Source organism: Pleurodeles waltl, chromosome 4_1 (assembly GCF_031143425.1).
Source record: "Pleurodeles waltl isolate 20211129_DDA chromosome 4_1, aPleWal1.hap1.20221129, whole genome shotgun sequence".
NCBI lineage: Eukaryota > Metazoa > Chordata > Amphibia > Caudata > Salamandridae > Pleurodeles > Pleurodeles waltl.
This window is the reverse complement of record NC_090442.1, coordinates 415,953,873-415,977,262: the sequence shown is the minus strand read 5'-3', so window position 1 is coordinate 415,977,262 and position 23,390 is coordinate 415,953,873. Positions and strand designations below refer to the sequence as shown.

The window sequence follows — 23,390 nt, the reverse complement described above, 5'->3', positions numbered from 1 at the left end:
TATTTTGAAACTAGGATGAGATTAGGATCTCTTTGCTGACAAACTGCATTAAAGGATGTAAACTGTACCCTCAAAAGTACCAGAAGACCTGATGTAGAGTTTGGCTGATGGTAAATATCTATCAGCGCAATAGAGTACTTAACTCCGTCGCCCTGATGGACAATTCATCAACCAAATTTGGAGCTGTACGCAGGCCCCACAGATCTCTATCCCTCCCTTCATTGACCGACGTCAGGGCAGCTTCTATCAATGCAGGAGAAGTTTCACAGATGGTACCTTCAGCCATGATGTCTAGCTGTCAAACTGTTCATAAGATTTTTGTATTTCAAAAATAAACACTCAAAATGGCAATTGTTTCTAAAAAAAAAAAAAAAAAAAAAAAAGAAACGAACCCTTGCCCTGGGAGTTTTCTCCCAGTGTATGGGGGTCACTGTGAGGTTGAGCGTGCAAGAGCAAGCGTTTTCGCTTGCGAGATTCTTGTATTCAGTAACGGGCTTGAACCATAGTTTACCATTAGTTGTTATCATAGTCGCTCTTCTTTGGTGCCCTCTCATTGGGGAGTGCTTGACATACCTTACTTTCTTTTGGTTCCGTTGCACACGGACGAAGTACAGATTAATTCGCTTTGATTAGTGCCCCTCCGCAGGCTATCTGCTGCTGGCGCTGTGATTCATATCTCTTTTTGGCTATGGTCTGATTTCCTGTCCGATTCTGATATGAACTGCTGCGCCTGTTTAAAACTGGGTGGCTCCGTATGCTTTTGTGGAACTCAATCGGGGAAGGTGATATATTTAGCAGGTCAGGCAGCAGTGCCTAACTTTAAGATTGCCTCCTCACGTGCCCCAAATGATGAGCGCCAAGACTGTCTTTTGTGCCCCTTTCTGCGAGAACTTTCTGCGCAAATGGGCAATGCTGATGTGGAGCTGTGTTTACTTACTACAAGGTAATGTTCTTTTAATCTGTGTCAGCTCTGAGAGATCAGGGTGCATTGTGTATTCCCCTCCCCAACCACTCTCATGCCATCAGGGCAAGCAATGTGGGGTCATATACCAAAAGGTTTATGCCTGCAGGGGTCGGCCTGGAGATGCAGTGCAAGATGTTCGAAACGTGGAGCCAAAAGAGTGACGTCTGGAAAATGATATAAGAGGAATTGTATTCCTGATGTGTCATCTATATGTCAGTACTCTGATAGCCCCTGCTGGCACGAAATATAGCGAATCCCCTGTGTTCACAGACACAGACACTAATTTCTACTGTGACCTTAGAAAATAAATCTGCTTATTTGTGTTATGGTGAATTTGGGAAACTTGCTGTCTTGTGTTTCAATGCCTTTAGGTATAACGCTGTATTCCCCAGTTCAACCAAGACTCCACAACCATACTGTGAAATTCAGAGCATGTTTCTCTGTTTTCGTGACCCACTGCCACATTAAGTGGGACTTGCACTGCACAATGCAAGTAGGACTCTCAAAGTTAACACTCTTCTGGCAGCTTCATAAAAAAAAAAAACTGCTTCTCTGCTACTGCCAATGGGGTAACTCCCTTCTTGCTAGCATTCCACATGGCAGTCATTCTTCTAACTAGGGGTGAGCTTTAAAGGTGGGTGCAAGTGATGCTTTCTGGGAAAGCATAACCCTATTTATTGGAATTTTACAAAAGGTTAAAGACATTGTATCAGAATAATTAGGTTTGATTTGTGCCCCTCCAGTGGCCATCTGGTGCTCGCACTGTGATTCAGGTACTATTGCTCTTTTTTAAAATTAAAACCACCCCGTCTGTTTCTCTCTTTGCTCGTTCCTGTTTCCTCTCCCATTTCATTGTTCTTCTCTCTCTCCCCCAGCAGTTTCTTATTATTTTAAACTTGTCCCCACCTACTCCCTGTTTCTTCTTCCCTGTCTTCTCCTCACCTACCTTACTTGTCTCGGTTTCTTCTTTACCCCTGTTAGCCACCCCCACCAGATTGTCAACGACAATAGCTCACCCAAGGATGAGACCTATTGGCTTTACCAATGCTTGTTGATTTTTTTCAGTCCCTTTCTGGCAGGGTCTTTCTGGCAGTGATGGACAGGAAACACAGGGCATTATACTGTCCAACCTGAAAAGGGTGGACAGTGTAATGTCCTTCCTCCGCCGGCCCCTAATTCATCAGAAATCGGAGGAAGTATTACGGCCCACCAGTCTCTACAGGAGGCGGGCGGACCGAGAGTTTGGCGGGCAGGGCCCTACGCTGCTTTTGCGACAGAGCACTCTTACTTCCAAACTAAATAGGCCCAGTGCTTCCAAAAGGGTTCAGAAGTTTGTGTTGTAAGTGGTCAACTTAAAAGGAATGTACAGAAAAATACTGCATAGCAGATTATTTTAACAAAGGGCTAGTACTTTTGTTCCATCTTCATGAAAGCTCATGTGCATTCACATCTTTACTTTGATGAAAAAAAACAGTAAATCCAATAAATAACAGGAAAAATACAAAAGGACGGTTATTGAATAGCATTGCGTTTTTAATATAGATCAAATCATACCAAAAGCAGATCTTCTTGAAAGCCAAAAATCAGCAATTAGAATGCTGTTATGTCAGCTAAGTAAATACAACAAAGAACACACACACGTTGGCTTTTTATTACAAGCTACAGTAACATTACATTTGTAGTCTAACTAAATGATTACTTGATGCCTCATCACCAAAATTAGAACACAAATGTAAAACTCTAACTGTCTTCGAAATTCAATGGTCTTGATAGACAGCCCACCCAGGCAATAGCAAAACATGAAAAACGACATAAAGATGGCTGGGGGGGATGACCCAACACCCATTCTGACTGTTCTTATGGTACTGCTTTTGAAGTATTAATGATATGAAGTCGTTCATGCTACTAACATTTTCTAATACCAGGCCTAAAAGGCCTGCCCCAGGAAGAAATGTAATAGTAATTTAAATTAAATGACTGATGTTACTGCCCTGTAACACCGGCTCTCTAGCATTGGTACCTCTTATTGGTTTTATATGCTTTCATGTTATGCCTTTAGCTAAATGATACTGCAGAAAACGTCTCACACTGTCCCAAAAACGTGTCCCCTTCTCAAATATCTAGTGATCTTGAAATTCTCCTAGTTTTGACACCGTATTCAAATCCATTGCAGGGAAGTCACACTTCGAATCAGATGCTAATGCCACACTATCCTGTGTTGCTAGGGATGTCTGGGTACGGGAAACACGGGAAGTTATTCGAATTAAAAAAAAATACTTACAGAAGGCTTTTTGGATTATTTCCGGAGATGCTACTTTTTTATGTCCAGAGCAGTTCTATGCTTTGCTCTGAAAACAAATTTAACTTGCTTTAATCATCGTAGCCTCACAAAACGCTTGGCTAGAAGTAAGAACAGTTTTATAGTAGGGACATGCATTATTCTTAACATTTAGGGCTAATGCCGGCAATCAATCTTATTGTAGAAGAAAATAAAACAGGACTCGGCGAGACTGAGTTGGTGCGATCGAACACAGTATGTCCACGATTTATTACCAGTTCGGACGGCGGTGAATAGTCCTATGGAGTAGTCTGTTCATGTGTTCTCCATACTAGGACTTACACCAATCCCCAAACATTGAGATCACCAGATCATGACATGTGGTAGAGCTGCCTGTCTCTGGCTATTAACAACCCAGATCTGACAAACTTGGGAAGGGTAAGGAATGAGGGTAGGGAACAAGGAGGGGTAAGGGAAGGCGACAGCTTGGTCAAGTTTAAGGAGGCTGGACTAGAGAGCAGTGGCTTGGCAGGTAGGTTAAGTAGAATTGGAGAACTAGCAGCAAAAGAGGTGGGGGGTCAGGAAGTAAGGAAGTCCGCTGCGACCTCTATGCTGAAAATGTGAGGTTGAAGGGAATCCATTTGAAAACCAGGAGCATCCCAGGCACTTTGGACTCACTTGCAAACTCCTACCGACTCTCACCGTAGAGAAGTCAGGGGTCTCTGCACAACCAGACTGGAGCAAGTCCACCTTGAGTGAAATGGGCTGGCTAGGGAAGGTCAGCCCCATGGCCCAAAAGACACCGAGGGGCGTCTTCAAAGAGAGGCAGAAGGCCTTGACCCGTCGGATCAGATGGCAGGGTTGAGAGGGTGCTGCTTGGTAATTGGAGTGTATATAATGAAGGGGGTTGCTACCACTAGTGAGGAGACCTTTGAAGGGTCTGCCTGTCCACGTGGAGTTAATCAGAGGTTCTATGATTTTGTCATGAAGCCACCGGCCAAGGATGATGGGGATTAAAGCCCTGTTGCAGCCAACACTTAGGATGATCTGTACTGCAGCATGACCAGCCCAGTCCGGACCCAGGAATGGAGTAACACAGTCAGTAGGCCAGTCCACAGTTCCTTGCTGCACAGGCGCCAGGAGGGAGGAAGAGTGTCACCCAGCATACACCATCTCTAGGTTAGCATAAAAGACCCAGAACAAAGGTCCAGTCGATGTTTCCAATTAAAGGGCCGGGGTTCCACCCGGGAGCGCAACCTGATAGCTGGTGAGGGGACCGGTACAGTGCAGACTTTTGCTGACTGCATTGGGATGACCGCAGTGCTCCACACAGGAGCATTTGTTCCAGCGCCCAACAGAGATAACCAGAGAAGTGATGCCCCTGGAGCAGCTACTCGCCCAACACGAACCGCATGTAGGCATTGGGGCCCTCCATATCCCTCTAGTGGGCTCAGCCCTGCCAGGGCCCCTCGAAGTGTCCAGCGGCAGCTGCTTGTCACAGCAATCTCCTGGGTGCATGGCTGGCTAGATGGCCTACTGCTGAACGCCTAAGAGTGCTGTGCCCTCTCAAGAACAACTGATCTCAGTCAACCAGGATGCAGGTGCTACTGTTGTAGTGTGGGGGCCTGGCTGATCCTTCCAGCATGCACAACCCTCCCCGGCCCCCTTGCAGCATTCACTGGTGTCTTCTCCATGCAGCAAATTCTTCCCTCATGCAGGCCCCCTCACTCCACTCAAAACGGATGTAGGACTATACAAAAAGCTATTTGAGAGGCGCCTGGCACCAGTGCTCTTGTGTCTGATCGATTTTGACAAAGTCAGGTTCATCTATAACCACCAGGAGATGGACAGTGTACAGAGGTTGAAAAAGCAAATATAAGGATCGCAACTTATATTTTATCACTCAATGCTCTATGTAGTCCTGTGAGATAGTTGTGTGGGACCTCCCCTCAGTGTTGATGATGTGCTTTCCTCGTGAGTGGGGATTATTCTGCGAGCGGTCTGTGACACATTGTGGCTGGGTTTCAGTAACAGATTGCCTTGCAATATCTTGCTTGGATAGTATAACTTCAGACTTGGACCAGGCTGGAATTAAAGGGTTCCCCTCTGAGAGGTGTAGTGTGCCAGATAGGCAACCCCTTTTGGTCCCTTATGTGAGGGTCAGCACCGGTGGTTACCACTTTCTGGCCCCTCACAGGAGGGCAGCAATCTATGTTACCACTTTCTGGAGGTGCAGGAGAGGTATCCAGTGTTTGTGCTAGGTTGTAGAATTGTGCTGCTCTAGTGGTCCCTAATTGTGAGCAGAGGGGGGAGAACAGCACCCCAAGCCCTAGGGCTGCCATATGGTAGGGGGGCCCAGAAGCCTCAGCGAGTACTTGCAACAGGAGAACAGCAAGGGTTGTAAATGCAAACTGCCAGGGTGTCAGCCCCTGTCAGAGACACAGCAGCCAAGCGGACATATTGTAAAGGCAAGTACGGGAGCTTATGTTAGTATTTTGGGCCTCCCAAAGTAACAATCATACGGGGGGCCTGCTTGTGCCATTGTGTTCCCACTTGTGCTTTTGCTCCTTTGATACAATGCTCTGGGCTAGCGGGGCAGGGCTGGGCCTCTTGCAGCCTCATCATTCCTCAAAACAGCAGCTGCCAACACCTCCATGGTGCGACTGACATGGCCTGTGGCTGCAAGTTGGCTCCCATGGTGTTCCGAGATTCAGTTTTAACTCTGAAAGTGCCCCCATCGTCTCAGGGACAACGAGGTGCCTTGAACTTAGTGTGAAGGCCACATAACAGGAGGCTCCGTCTTGTTAAGTGGAGGGGTTAGATAGGAGCTGCAGTGGCACGCGCCTCACTCCATTTCCGGCTTGACCTCGTCCCCTAGTTTATTCCTTTTTTGTGCTCTGTCATTTCTGCCCCATAGCAAAATCAATGCATGTTGCATTATGCAAAGCTCTTCTATATTTACTATGGGATCAATGTATGCTTAGGTAAATACATATTTAACATATCCTTATTACTAACAATTTGTACCAACAACCAATGCTCAATAGTGTCAGGTCTACAAGTAGTTTTTAGTTGTGCAATTTATTACGATATCTTTTTAATGATCTACAGATTACTACATTTTATGTAAATCATTACAAAAAACGTTAGTAATCTGATATTGCAAAATACTACAATTTGCTGAGGATAAAATGCTTTTTTTAATGTCAAAGATTCATCGCATTTAGCCTTTTGCTTTGTTCTTTTAATTATCCTTAGTTATTTTGTATGAAACAACTCAATCTGAGTTTGTCAACTTTCCTTGCCCTGAACCCCAGACGCACCTTCCGGCGCTGCTGCTAAGCCTCGCCAACCAATGCAAAAGGTGCTTTCTTCTTGCTAACCTTTCACACCATTCCTGCCCACACCACACCTAACAAACACCTCACGTGACCACAATAACCCAACCACTATGCTGCCTCCTCTTCAACACCCGCTCCTTTCCAAACATGTCACTGGAATCTGTTGCACAACCACTCACCAGACCTCCTCTTCCTGACTGAAATCTGGTTGACTCCACAATGGCTATTGACATTGTCATAGCTATCCATCCCGGATGCAAGATCAGAGACAGGACAGGTCTAATAGACCTGTAAGCGGACTCATCTTCAACGAGCAGATCAGGTGCTCCATTACCTTAGCAAACACCAACAGTAACATAGAACACCTGACTTTCAAATTGCACATCATAGTGAATTACACCTTGAGTGGCACCCTCGTCTACCGACCCCGCCGGACCCACAACGAAGTTCGCAAGTACTTGATACTTGACTCCAGCGTTTTCAAGCTCCTCATGGAATTTATCACCCCATGATACTCAACTCCAGTGTTTTCATCTTCCTCTGCGACCTTAACTACCTCAGAGAGGACCTCACCAACCCCAACAATACCAACCTTCTGGACAAAGTGACAAACCTCACACTCACCCAGCGAGTGGAAAGTAGCACCAATTCTGCAGGACACCTACTGGACCCCATCCTCACCAGCTTCAGTGATATCACAGTTGACAAGTCCTTGTCTGCTCAAACAAAATTGTCCCTCACAACCGCAGAAATGCCATCACCAAATCTTCACAGCATAACAGGAACAAGATCTCTGAAGAATTCTGTTCCTCAGAGCTCCTAACCACTGACCTCAACACCTCAATGACCTCCCCATAGACATCTCCTATTGCAAAGCCTTGAACAACTCCTGCTCAGAGCTCAAACTCACCAAACACCACTACAAACAATCAAATAAAGATGGAGACTAAGCCAGGATGACACCAACAATACCACCTACAGATCAAACCTATGACGATACCAGCAACACATCAGAACCACTAAATGCTCCATTGTCAGAGTGCATTGAAAGCAGCACCAAGGAAATCCCTTTCATTGTGAGAGACTTCACTTCTCCAGTAGCAAACTCTATCAATTTCACTCCCTTGCAGGTCCTCTGCATCCAGCTGTCCCTCTTCTTCAGCAGCAAGATCACCAACATCTACAACAATTTCAATCCCAAACTGGACCCCTTCGCCCTTGCAGCTACTCTAAACTTCACACTCTAACACCCAGATGACCACCTTGACTACCATCACCACTCAAGAAACTGCAGCGACCATGCAGTCGATACACTCCGGAGCTCCCTCTGACCCTTGTACTCATCACATTACTAAAGGATTGGACCCAAACAAAACTCTTCTCACCCCAACGTTGAATGATTCAATCAACACAGACACTTTCCTAAATGTCTGGAAACATGCCACGGTTCTCTCCATCCTCAAGAAGCCCTCAGTGGATCAAAAGACGCTGGCCATCTACTGATACATCTTCCTGCTACCCTTCTTTTTTTACCAATTTTATTTTGATTTTCATAGGGAAGGAGAAGGGGGAAGCCAAGTGGGTGACACATTTACTCATCATGTACATTTTACAATTGTGCCAGAGCAAGCCTGCTACCATTCTTGGCTAAAGTCATGAAGAAGACCATGAACAAATTTCTAGCCCTCATCTCAACAAAAAAACAACTTCTCTACACTACTCAATCCAAATTCTGACCCAACCACAGCATCAAGACCACCCTCATCACCACCACAGATGAGATCTGATGGATCATGGGCAAATGAGACATTGCTGCACTCATTATTCAAGATCAATCTGCCGCCTTCAACAATCTCCCACTCTGTCCTCATTCAACGCCTATAACCCAGTATGCTTTAAAGGACCGGCACTCTGCTGGATCTGCTCTTTCCTTACAGGCTGCTCCCATCCAATCAGTCTGACTTCTTTTACCTTGGTCCACCACCACATTTATCTGCTGAGTACCCAAAGGATCCTCACTCAGCCCCACATTGTTCAACACTTACGTGGCTCAACTCGCCAGCATCATTTGTGCCGAGAGCATCAACGTTATATCCCACCACCACTAGCTCATTATCTCCCTTTCCAACAAACACCAGACCAACTTCACTACCTGCATGTCCGATCTCACCAGATGGGTGAAAGCCAACTTCCTCAAACTTAACACAGACAAGATGAGTAGTCATATTGGGCAAAGGTATCTCACTATGAGAATCCACCTGATGGCCAGCTGAACTCAGCCCCATATCCACCAACCATACAAAGAACCTCTGAATTGTAGTCGATGAAGAACTCGCTATGACCAACCAAGCAAACATAGTCTCACTTCTGTAGGAGGCTGGCCTGGTTTGTATTGGGTACCAAAGGTACTTACACCTTATACCAGGTCCAGTTATCCCTTACTAGTGAAATATAGTCGGTGTGTAACAGCCAGGCTAGGTGTAGCTGAGCAGCCAAGGCTGATCTAGGAGACACGCAAAGCTCTTGCAATACCACTGTAGTCACATAGTACTCACACACATGAAAGAAAATACTTAGTGTTACAAAAATAAAGGCAGTTTATTTTTAGTGACAATGCCACAAGTACCTTAGAGACTATCCTCCCTTAGGAGGTAAGTAATATACAAAGTATATACACACGAGAATGCACAAATAGCTGTAAAAACAGTTAGAAAACAGTGCAAACAGTGAAAATCACTACACAAGTAAGCACCTATCAGGGGAGGGCTCTGACATCACCTGCTGGCACTGGCCATTCAGATGCTCCCAGAGTACCCCATCACTTTGGAATCCAAGATGGCAAGACCCAGGGACACTCTAGATGAGCGCTGGGCACCACCCCTGGGGTGGTGATGGACATGGGAGTCATCACTTCTCTTTCCTTTGTCCAGTTTCGCACCAGAGCAAGGATTGAGGGGCCCTGAAAGGGTATAGTCCGGATTATGCAAGGAGGGCACAATCTGTGCCCTTCAAAGCATTTCCAGAGGCTCTGGGAGGCTACCCCTCCCATGCCTGTAACAACTATTTCCAAAGGGAGAGAGAGTGACACCCCTCTCCTACCGGAAAAGCTTTGTTCTGCCTTCCTGGGCTTGAGCTGCTCAAGCAACAGGAGGGCAGAAACCTGTCTGTGAGGTGGCAGCTACTGGGGCTGCCTGGAAAACCTCAGAAGGCTGGTATGGCAGTACTGGGGGTCCACTGTGGAGCCCCCAGAGTGCATTGAATTGTAAAGTCAATACTAGAATCAATATTGGGGTACAATTCCCAGGGGTTGGACATCTTACATAGCCATATTCAGAGTTACCATTGTGAAGCTGGTATTGACCTATGTCCCAGTGCACGTGTAAAATGGTGTCCCCATACTCACAAAATCCAGAAAAATGGTCCTGGACGAAGTGGGAGCACCACTGCTAGTGCAGGGGGGCCCTCACACGCAGGTAATTTGCACCCAGCCTTCAGGATTGGAAGACCTGACATATAGGTGATTTATAAGTGTCCTGGTGCAGTGAAAATGGTTGTGAAAGGGTGCATGCACCATTTCACGTAGGCTGCAATGGCTGTCCTGCAGAAGCCTTTGCATGGGTGGCAAAAGTAATGCTGCATCCCATAGGGATCCCCTGGAACCCCAATGCCCTGGGTACCTAGGTACAATATACTAGGGACTTTTAAAGGGGTAGCAGTATGCAAATATGGGATGAAATACTGGGTTATCAGTATGTGGTGACAAATTTGGGAACAGAGAGAGCATAAGCACTGGGGTCCTGGTTAGCAGGATCCCAGTGCCACAGTCAAACACACTGACAAACAGGTAAAAAATGGAGGTAACCATGGTAGAAAGAGGATACTTTCTCACAACCTCCTGCTTTCACACATTCAATATGTTCAATATTTTCAAGTGGCTTCCTATTAGCACTCACAGAACCGTCATCTAGGTACTCATCACACTGCAAGCTGGACTACAGAAACATACTCCATGTAGGAATTAATGCACAGAAGACTTTAGCCCATACAGAACCCTGCTGCAGAGCTCACACTACCCCCTCTCATCCACATCATCCCATAGCTCAGACATCTCCATTAACTGCTCATCCACAAACAGGTACTCTTCCAACTCCACACACACAAATGCAAAACCTGGTACAGCATCGACCCAATATACCTCAACAACTACATTAACTTCCACAAACCTACCAGACACCTACGCTCATCAGATCCCCTATTAGTGCACATCTGCAGAGACATATCTGGCTGTCATGCCTTCTCCTTCGCATGAAAGGACTATCCTCTGCACATTAGAGCCATGGCCCCAGTTCTTGAATTCTGCAAGAAACTGAAGACATGGCTTTTTGATGAGCCTCTGCCATGGGTTGGCCCACGAATCTCCCGTTATTGGCGCCAGTATATCCCCCTGGGTGAAACATACTCTCTACAAATACACATAACATAGGCAATTTGGTTGCAGCATGGAAAGATATTTGAGCCTATAGTTTTTCCTCTGCAATGTTTTTTTGGGATCTGGCTCCTCCATCTATAATTGTTTGAATTATTTTTAGTACCTGAACGCATAACCGATAGATGTTGTGTGACCTTTTGTTAAAGTATACTAGTACACTGGACTTGGGACTCTGTGTTCTGATGTTAATTTTATGTTCACTCAATATTGTTTTGATTTACCTAGTTTTCCCAACATACCCATTGTCATAAGGACATTCAGAAGATCTACACAAAATCTCATGTTACAAGTAGGTTTAGTTTGATTTTTTGCCCTGCCCTAGAGTAAGTCACGGTGTCTACAGTGATGAGTGAGTTGCAATGTCTGCAGTGCAAATGAAGGAATGTGCTGTTCTGGTCTCTTGTACTCATTTTATGTCTTGTATTAGGTGGAGATTGCTTTTTAAAATACTTTTGGTATTAGCAAATATGGATTGCCCATCCTACAATGTTTTGAGATCTCTGTCAGCTTCTATTATTTTCCAGTGTTTCAGGGCAATTTTGTTGCTTTGCTTGTAAAATGTTGGTTTTCTTGAGGTTGTCTTTCAAACATTATTTCTAATACATAGATTCTATATATTGTCTTCTGACCTGGTTATAATCTCAGCATCCAAATCTCTCTCCAAACATGTTTTCCTTAATTTTTCTTTCTTGCTCATAAAAGCTTTCTTATCTGAAGTTATTCTCTTAGCTGTTGTTGAATTTGCATATGATAAAATCTTCTTTGGGGACTACTAAATAAAACATCTGTGAAACAATAGGCAGTCGTTGACAGCAGTTCTGGAGTACAAATTAATTTGAAATCCCTCTGTGTAGGAAGGTAGCCTCTTTCTAGCCTGGCTACCCCCAAATTTGACCCGTTTGTGAGTATATGTCAGGGTGTTTTTACTGTCTCACTGGGATCCTGCTAGCCATGTTCCAGTGCTCATAGTGAAAACCCTATGTTGTCAGTGTGTTTGAACATTCTGAAAGCCCATGGGCCTCTCCTGTGGTGCTTGTACTAAAGCCTCACTCAAAAGATGGAAAAAGGGAGATGAGGTTTTGTGTAGATTACAGAGATCTCAACCAGGTAACAAAAACTGATGCTCAACCTATACCCAGGGCAGATGAGCTCATAGATACACTGGCATCTGCCAAGTATCTTAGCACCTTTGATTTGACTGCAGGGTATTGGCAGATCAAATTGGCAGAGGATGCTAAACCTAAAACTTCATTTTCAACTATAGGAGGGCACTACCAATTTACAGTGATGCCCTTTGGGTTGAAAAATGCACCTGCCACTTTTCAGAGGTTGGTGAATACAGTCCTGCAAGGGTTGGAGGCTTTTAGTGCAGCATATCTAGACAATATAGCTGTCTTTAGCTCCACCTGGGATGATCACCTGGTCCACCTGTGGAAAGTTTTGGAGGCCCTGCAAAAGGCAGGCCTCACTATCAAGGCTTCAAAGTGCCAGATAGGGCAGGGAAAGGTGGTTTATCTGGGACACCTGGTAGGTGGAGAACAGATTGCACCACTTCAGGGGAAAATCCAGACAATCATGGATTGGGTTCCCCCTACAACTCAGACCCAGGTAAGAGCCTTCCTAGGCCTCACTGGGTATTACAGGAGATTCATTCAAAACTATGGCTCCATTGCAGCCCCACTTAATGATCTCACTAGCAAGAAGATGCCTAAAAAGGTATTGTGGACAGCTAGCTGTCAGAAAGCTTTTGAGGAGCTCAAACAGGCCCTGTGCACTGCACCTGTCCTAAAAAGCCCATGTTACTCCAAGAAATTCATTGTTCAAACTGATGCATCTGAATTAGGGGTAGGGGGCAGTCTTATCACAACCTAATTCTGAGGGTCAGGATCAACCAGTTGCTTTTATCAGCAGAAGGCTGACCCCTAGAGAAAAGCGTTGGTCTGCCATTGAGAGGGAGGCCTTTGCTGTGGTCTGGGCACTGAAGAAGTTGAGGCCATACCTGTTTGGCACTCACTTCATTGTTCAGACAGACCACAAACCTCTACTTTGGCTAAAACAAATGAAAGGTGAAAATCCTAAATTGTTGAGGTGATCCATATCTCTACAGGGAATGGTATTGTCCTTCGTTTGGGGGGGGGGGGGGGGGGGGGGTTGTGTAGGAAATGTACCATCTTGCCTGGCATGTTACCCCCATATTTCACTGTATATATGTTGTTTTAGTCTATGTGCCACTGGGATCCTGCTAGCCAGGACCCCAGTGCTCATAAGTTTGTGGCCTATATGTGTTCCCTGTGTGGTGCCTAACTGTATCACTGAGGCTCTGCTAACCAGAACCTCAGTGTTTATGCTCTCTCTGCTTTCTAAAATTGTCACTGCAGGCTAGTGACTAATTTTACCAATTCTCATTGGCACACTGGAACACCCATATAATTCCCTTGTGTATGGTACCTAGGTACCCAGGGTATTGGGGTTCCAGGAGATCCCTATGGGCTGCAGCATTTCTTTTGCCACCCATAGGGAGCTCAGACAATTCTTACACAGGACTGCCACGGCAGCCTGAGTGAAATAACGTCCACGTTATTTCACAGTCATTTTTCACTCCACATAAGTAACTTATACGTCACCTATACGTCTAACCCTCACTTGGTGAAGGTTAGGTGCCAAGTTACTTAGTGTGTGGGCACCCTGGCACTAGCCAAGGTGTCCCCACATTGTTCAGGGCAAATTCCCCAAACTTTGTGAGTGAGGGGACACCATTACACACGTGCACTACACATAGGTCACTACCTATGTGTAGCGTCACAATTATAACTCCGAACATGGCCATGTAACATGTCTAAGATCATGGAATTGTCGCCCCAATACCATTCTGGTATTGGGGCGACAATTCCATGATCCCCCGGGTCTCTAGCACAGAACCCGGGTACTGCCAAACTGCCTTTCTGGGGTTTCCACTGCAGCTGCTGCCAACCCCTCAGACAGGTTTCTGCCCACCTGGAGTCTGGGCAGCCCAATCCCAGGAAGGCAGAACAATGGATTTCCTCTGAGAGAGGGTGTTACACCCTCTCCCTTTGGAAATAGGTGTGAAGGGCTGGGGAGGAGTAGCCTCCCCAGCCTCTGGAAATGCTTTGATGGGCACAGATGGTGCCCATCTCTGCATAAGCCAGTCTACACCGGTTCAGGGATCCCCCAGCCCTGCTCTGGCACCAAACTGGACAAAGGGAAGGGGAGCGACCACTCCCCTGACCAGTACCTTCCAGGGGAGGTGCCCGGAGCTCCTCCAGTGTGTCCCAGACCTTTGCCAACTTGGATTCAGAGGTGTTGGGGCACAATAGACTGCTCTGAGTGGCCAGTGCCAGCAGGTGACGTCAGAGACCCCTCCTGATAGGTGCTTACCTCTTTCAGTAGCCAAGCCTCCTTTCTTAGTAGCCAAACCTCCTTTTCTGGCTATTTAGGGTCTCTCCTCTGGGCTATTCCTCAGATAACGAATGCAAGAGCTCACCAGAGTTCCTCTGCCCTTCCCTCTTCGACTTCTGCCAAGGATCGACCGCTGATTGCTCCAGGACGCCTGCAAAAGTGCAACAAAGTAGCAAGACGACTACCAGCAACATTGTAGCGCCTCATCCTGCTGGCTTTCTCAACTGTTTCCTCCTCCGAGGGGCGACATCCTGGTCCTTCCTGGTCCCCAGCAGCACCCGAAAACCTCTATTGCGACCCGTGCAGCTAGCAAGGCTTGTTTGAGGTATTTATGCGTGGAAACACCTCTGCAACATCCAGCACGCCGTGGGACATCTTTCATCCAAAGGAGAAGTTCCTAGCCCTTTTCGTTGTTGCAGGATCTTTGGCTTCTTCCACTCGGAGGCAGCCCTTTTGCACCTTCATCCGGGGTTCCTGGGACTCTTGGACTTGGTCCCCTTCCTTTTCAGGTCCTCAGGTCCAGGAATCCGTCTTCAGTGTTTTGCTGTTGCTTGTGGTTCTTGCAGAATCCCCCTATCAAGACTATTGTGTCTTTCTGGGGTAGTAGGGTAAGTTTACTCCTACTTTCTAGGGTCTTGGGGTGGGGTGTTTTGGACACCCTTACTGTTTTCTCACAGTCCCAGTGACCCTCTACAACTTCCCATAGGTCTGCGGTCCATTTGTGATTTGCATTCCACTTTTGGAGTATATGGTTTGTGTTGCCCCTAGATCTATGTTTACATATTGCATCCTATTGTGATTCTACATTGTTTGCACTACTTTTCTTACTGTCACTTACCTGTTTTGGGTTTGTGTACATATAACTTGTGTATATTACTTACCTCCTAAGTGAGGGTATTCTCTGAGATACTTTTGGAATATTGACACTAAAATAAAGTACATTTATTTTTAGTAACTCTGAGTATTGTGTTTTCTTATGATATTGTGCTATATGATACAGTAGGAGCTTTGCATGTCTCCTAGTTCAGCCTAAGCTACTTTGCCATAGCTACCTTCTATCAGCCTAAGCTGCTAGAAACACCTCTATTCTACTAATAAGGGATAACTGGACCTAGCACAGGGTGTAAGTACCACAAGGTACCCACTATAAGCCAGGCCAGCCTCCTACACTCTGTGCTTTCTTTCATCATTATGTGAAGGTCTCTATTACATTGTGGGCCATTCTTTTTGAAAAATGTAGCCTGGGATTTCTTTGGTTATGACTTTAAATGCTCCTTTTCAGTATTTCTTCTGAGTCAGACCACATTGTAACATAACAATATATTAATTCTAAACATAAAACAATGCTGTTTTACACCCTCGTCGGCACTTAAAATATTCTCCTCTTCAAATCTGTACAAAAAATGTTCAGAGGTGTTGGAGCAACATATGAACGCATAGCTGTACCAGTACGCTGTGGGTAAGAAATCTAGTTGCTTCTAAAGAAAGAAACAAAAAATTGTGTTGTCTGGAGTACAAGTTCAGCGTTGAAAATATTATCCATTTAATTGCTTATAGTCCACCCATGTGTGGTATACAAGTGCACAATATGTTTCTTGCATGCATTTGTTGGTACTGTATGACCTTTTCTCAGGAAATCACCAGCATGTTTTATGTATGATGGTGATAACTGTAGAAAATAATCAAAATATCTGCCAACATTTTCATGTATAGATCACAGATCTAAAACAATATGTCTCATTGGGTGATATATAGGATGCTTGTGAATTTTTGGAAACAGTTACATATTTGGTATCTTGCAGTTCCTTTACTAGAAATTCGCAGGTTTATTTGTTTCAAGACTTTCTTTAACACCTGTATACATTTTCCAGTCATGCTACAATCGATTTGTAAATTCAAGTTGGCCTTTGATGCACTATGAGTAACATTACCAACTCTTTTTCTTTTAATCTGTGTTTGTGCAATTGACTGTTAATAATGATTACTGTTCTTCCTTTATCAGTATTAAATATTGTGATGTGATATTATTTTGTGCCAATGTTTTTAAGATGGAACATTCCTTCATAATTATGTTATCTTTTCGGATATCTGGTCTATAATTTAGGTATTTAGGTCGTTTAGGACTAGGGTTAAAAACATTCAGAACTCTGGCTGGAAGGAGGCATGAAATTCAATTATTTACAGATGCATGACATTTTGGATTCTCTATTTTTCAAAGTAATTCAATTGAAGTTGTCTCATTAACTTAGTGAGTATTACTGTAAATTGACACAAGAGGTCTTCTTTATTAAGATTTCTTGCTCCACAGCTCTAAGGAATACCTTTTACTAAAAAAAAAAAGTCACTGATGGTAGCCATGGTGCATAGCAGTGTTTGATTCGCTTGGAACCTTAATAGCTATTCCAGCTGACAGTTTTTCAGGTTTTTGTTTTTTGTGAACCTGTGCTTTCTGTACTTCATATTGTTTCTCTTATCAAATGTAGAAGGCTGCCTCTCTATGTATTGCACTAAAACAAAGTACAAGGTGCAGAGGGTCCAGTGGATCCCCAAAGGTTTGGAAATGCAGAAATAGGTAGGTCTACTATCAGGAGTAGTGTTAAGCATTTGTTGTACTCACAGAGGCAATTAGACACACACTCAAAGAAGAAGTCCAAGACCAATTTAGAAACATACCAGTTGTTTTTATATATGTTTCAAATTTAAGAACTTCGTTATACAGTAAGCAGTTTTAAAATTAAAAATACTTTGCTATCTTCAAATTTTACCTATGGAAGGAAAACAAGAACGCAGTTTTTCAGGTAAGTGCACAACTTACAATCCCAGTCTTAAGGGTTTCAGGCTAGCATTGGGCAAGGTTCAGGTTGGTACCAAGTGTGCACCACAGCGGAACGGGTACGACTGAGTGCCAAGGTCGAAGTCCGAGTCGTGCCCAACGTTAGTCAATGAAGACTGTGGGGACTGAAGATGCGCTGCTCCCAGGTAAGTCCAGGTGGTGTCAGCAGTTGGTCTCTGGGGGTTGAGGCAAGCATCGGGGGAATGGGGCCAACAAGGGAGCACCAAACATACACCCTCGGCGGCACTGGGGCGGCCGGGTGCAGTGTGCCAACACAGCGTCGGGTGACCAATGCTATCCAATGGAGACAGGGGTTATCTGCTGCAGCACTGCTTACAGGTGAGTAGAGCGGGGTCAGGGGTGGACCTCCTGGTGCTGAAGTAAGGAAAAGGGTGGCCAACAAGGCAGCACTAAAATTATACTCTCAGTGGCACAGGGGTGGCCGGGTGCAGAGTACAACACAGCGTTGGGCTCAAAATGTTAGTCAATGCAGAAGATCACTTTCAGAAATGGGCTACAGGCTCTGGCCAGGAGGCTTGGAGAGGTCAACCCACAGCTGCCCAGGTAAGTTGAGATGCCAGGAGTCGTAGGGACACCAACAATCTAGCTCCCCAAGGCCCTGGGGCTCCTGGTGGAGGGGTATCTTTTCTCGTCAGACACAGCTTACTGGTCTACGGATTTAGGCTGTAGGTGTTGCTGTTGAGCCTAGCGAGGGTCAACCCACAATGGACTCTAGGTCAGAAGCACTGGGGAACCTTCACTGGACTGGTGGCCCACTTGGACTCAGGGCATCGTGTGCTGAGGTGGTTCCAGGCGGTAGTTTTGCAGTTCCTCAGGCGGACTTCTTTCTTCTTTGGAGATTTTTCTTTTGGACAGGTCTGCTGTCCATGGGAGTTCTTGTTCTTTATTGAAGGCAGGCAGTCCTTCCAAGGCTTTGGAGGTCGCTGGGCTGCAGGACAGTGGGGGTGGGTGTGTGGTCATCTCCACCATCTGGAGAGACCTGGGTCCCATTACAAAGGCGGCAAGGAGTTTGAAGTTCCCTGCCCTGGAATGTCTATCCTGCTTGGGAGAGGAAGTTACACCTCTCCCACATGCAGGCTTTTGTCTCTGGGTCTCAAGAGCACTGGCTCTCACTGTGGGGGTCCAGAACCGTGTCTGTGGTGGCTGAATTGGCCGGGACCCGTCAGTCAACACACTAGTAGCTGGTAGGTTTTCAGGGGTACCTCTAAGGTGCTCTCTGTGTCCATTTTGTAAACATAAATCCATCACTGGGGTCAGTGAGTGTTTATTATTCTGAGATGTTTGATACCAAACATCCCAGGATTCAGAGAAGCCACCTTGTAGCTGGAGAACTCTTAATGACCAGTGTCCAGCACATGCATTTAAAATGGTTTCCCTGTACACTTACTATGTCTGAAAATTGACAGAGACATAGCAGGGGCGTATCTGCTCATGCAGATATGCCCTCACATATAATATAATGCACCCTGCCTTAAGGCTGTAAGGCCTGCTAGAGGGGTGACTTACATATATTCCATGCAGTGTTTAGGGACCGTGTTTTCAATTTTGGGAGCACCTTGTCACACAGCCTGCAATGGCAGTCTGCATAAGGTTGGTGCCTGGTCCCTTAGAGTGGCACAAGTTGAGCTGCAGCTCTGAGGGGCCCTCTGCAGTACCCATGCCCTTGGTACTAGGGGTACCAATTACCGGGGACTTGTAGGGGGCTGAAGGACCTGGTCACTTAGGGATCAAGTGACCACGTATCTTAGTTTTAGGGAAGGAATGCTGGCACTGGGGACTTGGTTAGCAGGACCCCAATGTGCCTCAGTCAAAGATGCATTCAAAACCAGGCAAAAAGTGGGGGGTACTGCAACCAGAACCCAGCTCCCTACTTCAAAGCATACATTTACTGTACTTCATCATCAGAAAAATGCTAATTTTGCTGCTTTATTTACAGTAATATGTACTATTTCTGTGAAAGATATTTTCATTGCAGGTTACATGCGGGAACTATAATAACACCCTATTGAGTACCTTCTGTGATGTCACTGAGATGGTTTTAAAGGCTAAATGCAAGCTCTGCAAGCCAACAGGCATCCAGTGCACAGAAACTGTAAGACAAGCGAGCAAAAGATTTCTCAAAGGGTAAACTGTCTCACAGGTTCAAAGGGAACTACACTCTGTGACAATATACATTTCAGCTATCACCGCCCTCGAATTCCAAAATGTCTAACCTGACAGTCAATGCTTTCTAGTACCTTGTGTGCTCCTGCCTCCTCAGTATACCTGTGTCCCTATAGGCAGAATTCCGCTATTTGTTTTCCAGTGGTTGGTAGCTAGCACCCAGATTGGGGTCTTGCATTTCAGCCTTCGCATCCTGTGGACACAGTTCTGCTGCCAAAGTTCAATCTTCCTGCACCACAATTCTGGGTGATCAATGGTTTATGCTCTTCAGTTCTGATGGCTTAAACAAAAATGGGGTTTCCACAACCTGGGTATGCACCATTAACCTCAAAGCAAAAGAGCAAAGTGGGGAAAAAAATTACCTAAATTAATTTAATCAGTGAACACCGAAATTAATTACTATCAATAGAATTGAAGTAACAATTGGACACAAACGAAAGCAATAGAGGACAAGATTAGTCCTCTTGTGGAGAAGGACTACCTACTGTTACAATAACTACCTCCTGTTATGGACTGTATATGACAAGGGCACGTAAGCCATATATATTTATTTTTTTTAAATCTGAAGATTTAAAACTAAATGGAGTACCAGTAACAAACGTTGAAAATGTTTTTCTTTTGTCTGTGAAGAAAAAGTTATGTGTGTGCTAATTGTGAGATTTGTTGCTAACTGTATAGATATTTTGTACAGATTTAAATGATTTCTAGGTATTAGCAGTATGGGTAAAGATCACTCAGTTTGTTTTTAAATTCTTAAATACATTTGAGAATCAATTCTCTTGATAGTGATTAATTTGGGTTTTCACTGATTAAATTAATTTAAGTCAACTTTTCTCAACTTTGCTCTTTCTCTTCAAGGTTACTCTCCAATTCTGATGGAGCACGTTTTCTAAGCGCAATGTCTCTTCCAATTAGTTTATCTGTGGAGCTATGTGCCCCTGTATTGCACATTTTATTAAACATTTCAAGCCTATTCAAAATACTATTGTGTGAAAAAGGCAATTTGTTCTAATTAATGGTCCTATGTTTAACAGGGTGTGTCAACATGTATTTCAAGGTTAGCTCCCTGTTAGACCAGGCATCCTCAGCATGGTTTCCCCAGTCTTTTTACCTCTGCTTCCTGTGCTTTTGGCTGTGTGCCGGACTTCGTTTTTGCTGGTTTTGGTACTTCGGACACTTGACCCCTGCAGACCAGTGCCAAAGTGCAAGTACGCTCTTACTGTACGTGTAATTGGCTTTCCCATGTTTGGAATATTTGATTTAGTCCCTAGCAAAGTGCACTAGAGGTGCCCAGGGCATGTAAACCAAATGCTACTAGTGGGCCTGCAGAACTGATTGCGCCACCCACATTAGTAGCCCTGTAAACATGGCTCAGACCTGCCAGTGCAGTGTCTGTGGGTGCAGTTTTAAACTGTCAATTCGACCTGGCAAGTGTACTCACTTGCCAGGCCCAAATCTTCCCTATTTGAACATGTAAGGCACCCCTAAGGTAGGTCCCTGGTAGCCCCATGGGCAGGATGCAGTGTATGTTAAAAGGTAGGACATGTACTGATTTGTTTTACACGTCCTTACAGTGAAATACTGCCAAATTTGTTTTTCACTATTGCAAGGACTCTCTCTCTCATAGGTTAACATGGGAACTGCCTTTAACTATCTTTTACCTGCAGTTTCCCATTGGGAACAGATGTAGATATGGAGTTTGGGGTCTCTGAACGCACAGTTTGAAAATTAATCTTTTGGTAAAGTTGTTTTTTAGACTGTCAGTTTGAAAATGCCACTTTTAGAAAGTGGGCATTTTCTTGCTTAGCCATTTTGGGCCTCTACCTGCTTGTGGAATCCACGTCTGGGTCAGACTGATAGTTTGGCTGTTTGTGAATTTCCTCTGGACAGTGACACAAAGGAAGCTGAGGAGTGGCTTGCATATCCTGATAAGTCTCCTGGGCTAGAGTGGGGAGGGAGGAGCTGCCACCTACACCTGAAATGGCTGTGCCTGTCCTCACACAATGGAGTCTCCAACCCCCTAGTGTGTGTGTGTCTGAGACCAGGCCTGGGGAAGGCAGGATCTTGTCAACAGCAGAGACTTTCCTTTGAAGCTTGCCTACTTCAAAGGCAGAAATGGGTACGGACCCAAAACCACAGATTTTTAGATTACTTCGGAATGAAGAGGAATCTCTGCCAAGGAGAAGAGCTGAAAAGCTGGAAGAGGACTACTGCCCCTTTGTCTGTGAGTGTGCTTTGCTGGGTTGGCTTGCAGTTAGTTGCTGCTTCTGCTTTGAGAGGACATTGACTGGACTTTGCTGTGTTTTCCTGCTCGTGAGGTGTCTCCAAGGGCTTGAACTGAACTTGTCCCCCGTTCTGAAGTCTCAGGGCCAAAGACTTCCTCTCTCAGCACCTGGACTCTCTTGCTGAGACTCCTACCCTGCTCTATCCAGTCCCTGGGCCCTTGAAAAGAGAAGCTGGTGGAACCAAGGATGAAATCCACGCATCGGAGCCGAGCAGGAGAAAAATCGACGCACCACCTGCATTGCAGCTGAAAAATCAACGCTGCATCCGCCCGCAGCTGACAAAATCAACACATAATCCACGCAACACAGCTCTTGACTGCCGTGCACCACGATTTTGCATGCATCGTCACTGGGTGTCAAAACCACAGTGAACCTGTGGGGACTTAAGGCTGCCCGTCTGGAATTTACGCATTGCTTTTCTGCAGGAGAGAAAAAAACGACGCATTGCCTACCGGACCGGAGCAGAAACGACGCACGGCCTCACTTAGGAATCAGGAATCGGTGTATTGCTTATTTTTCCGACGCTCGTGCGGCTTTATGCTTGACGCAAACCAGGTACTGTGTATAAAAACAACACATCCATTGATTTCTATGGATTAACACTTTTTACTTTAAAAATTCATAACTTTGCTTGTGTATGATGGATTTTTGTTGTTTTGGTCTTGTTTTAATCAGACAAATAGTGGTTATTGTTCTAAACTGGTGTTGAGTCATTTTGTAGTGTTTTCACTGTGTTACTCTATGTGTTGGTACAAATACTTTACACAATGCCTCTGAGATAAGCCTGACTGCTTGTGCTAAGCTACCAAGGGTGTGAACAGGGGTTGTCTGAGGAGTGTAAATCCCTTACCCTGACTAGAGTGAGGGCCCCTGCTTGAACAGAGAGCAAACTGACTGCCAACCAGAGACCCCATTTCTAACACACCCCTCACTTGTATTTTACAGGTTAAAATCATCTGCAGCGATACTGGAAGCTCTTTGTATAACCGGAGGAAATCACATAGGATCTATTTTCATACCATGGTGCACCTACCCATTCTCACATGTTGCAGGGTGGTGTCTCCATCTTCATAACTGAAAGGTCGCCAATAATGGCTCTCAGAGTGGTGGCAAGTGGAGGAGACAGCGCCAGCACCATATGTGCCCTTCCTTATCATGAACAAAGCGATCAATGCTTTAGAGTATTCAGTATCAATCTTCAAGGGACAGTTCTGCTGACAATCCTTCCACAATCTGAAGGAATGCTAGCAGCATTTGGCTGTTTCTATGTGAACAACTCTTTACATTCTTAGTTCATTGTTCGAAATGACAGGTATAAATCGTAAGGAATTTGACAGTTTCTTATAGCAGTTGCACATAGTTCTGAAGGTGTCCTAACTTCTCATTTGTCATTAGTACTCTACTCTCAGTCTTTCTCATGTGTATTTGCAGTTGGTTATCTTCAATGGAGAAGATATACATTTTTGTTTCATTTCCAGGAGTCACCTAATGTTGTCTTGGGTCCTCATCCCTTGAAGGGCTGTTTAATTATTTTCTATGGTCAATTAAAATCACACAAACCAAGTAAGAGGACAAAAGAATTCCAAAGACTGGAAGAAT

At 45.0% G+C, this 23,390-nt stretch overlaps 1 protein-coding gene across 4 annotated transcripts in view; it reads right to left on the bottom strand.

Annotated features, from left to right (window-relative positions):
• ECHDC3 (enoyl-CoA hydratase domain containing 3) overlaps positions 1-23,390 on the bottom strand; it is a 235,098-nt gene that overhangs the window by 19,982 nt on the left and 191,726 nt on the right. The window lies entirely within an intron of this gene.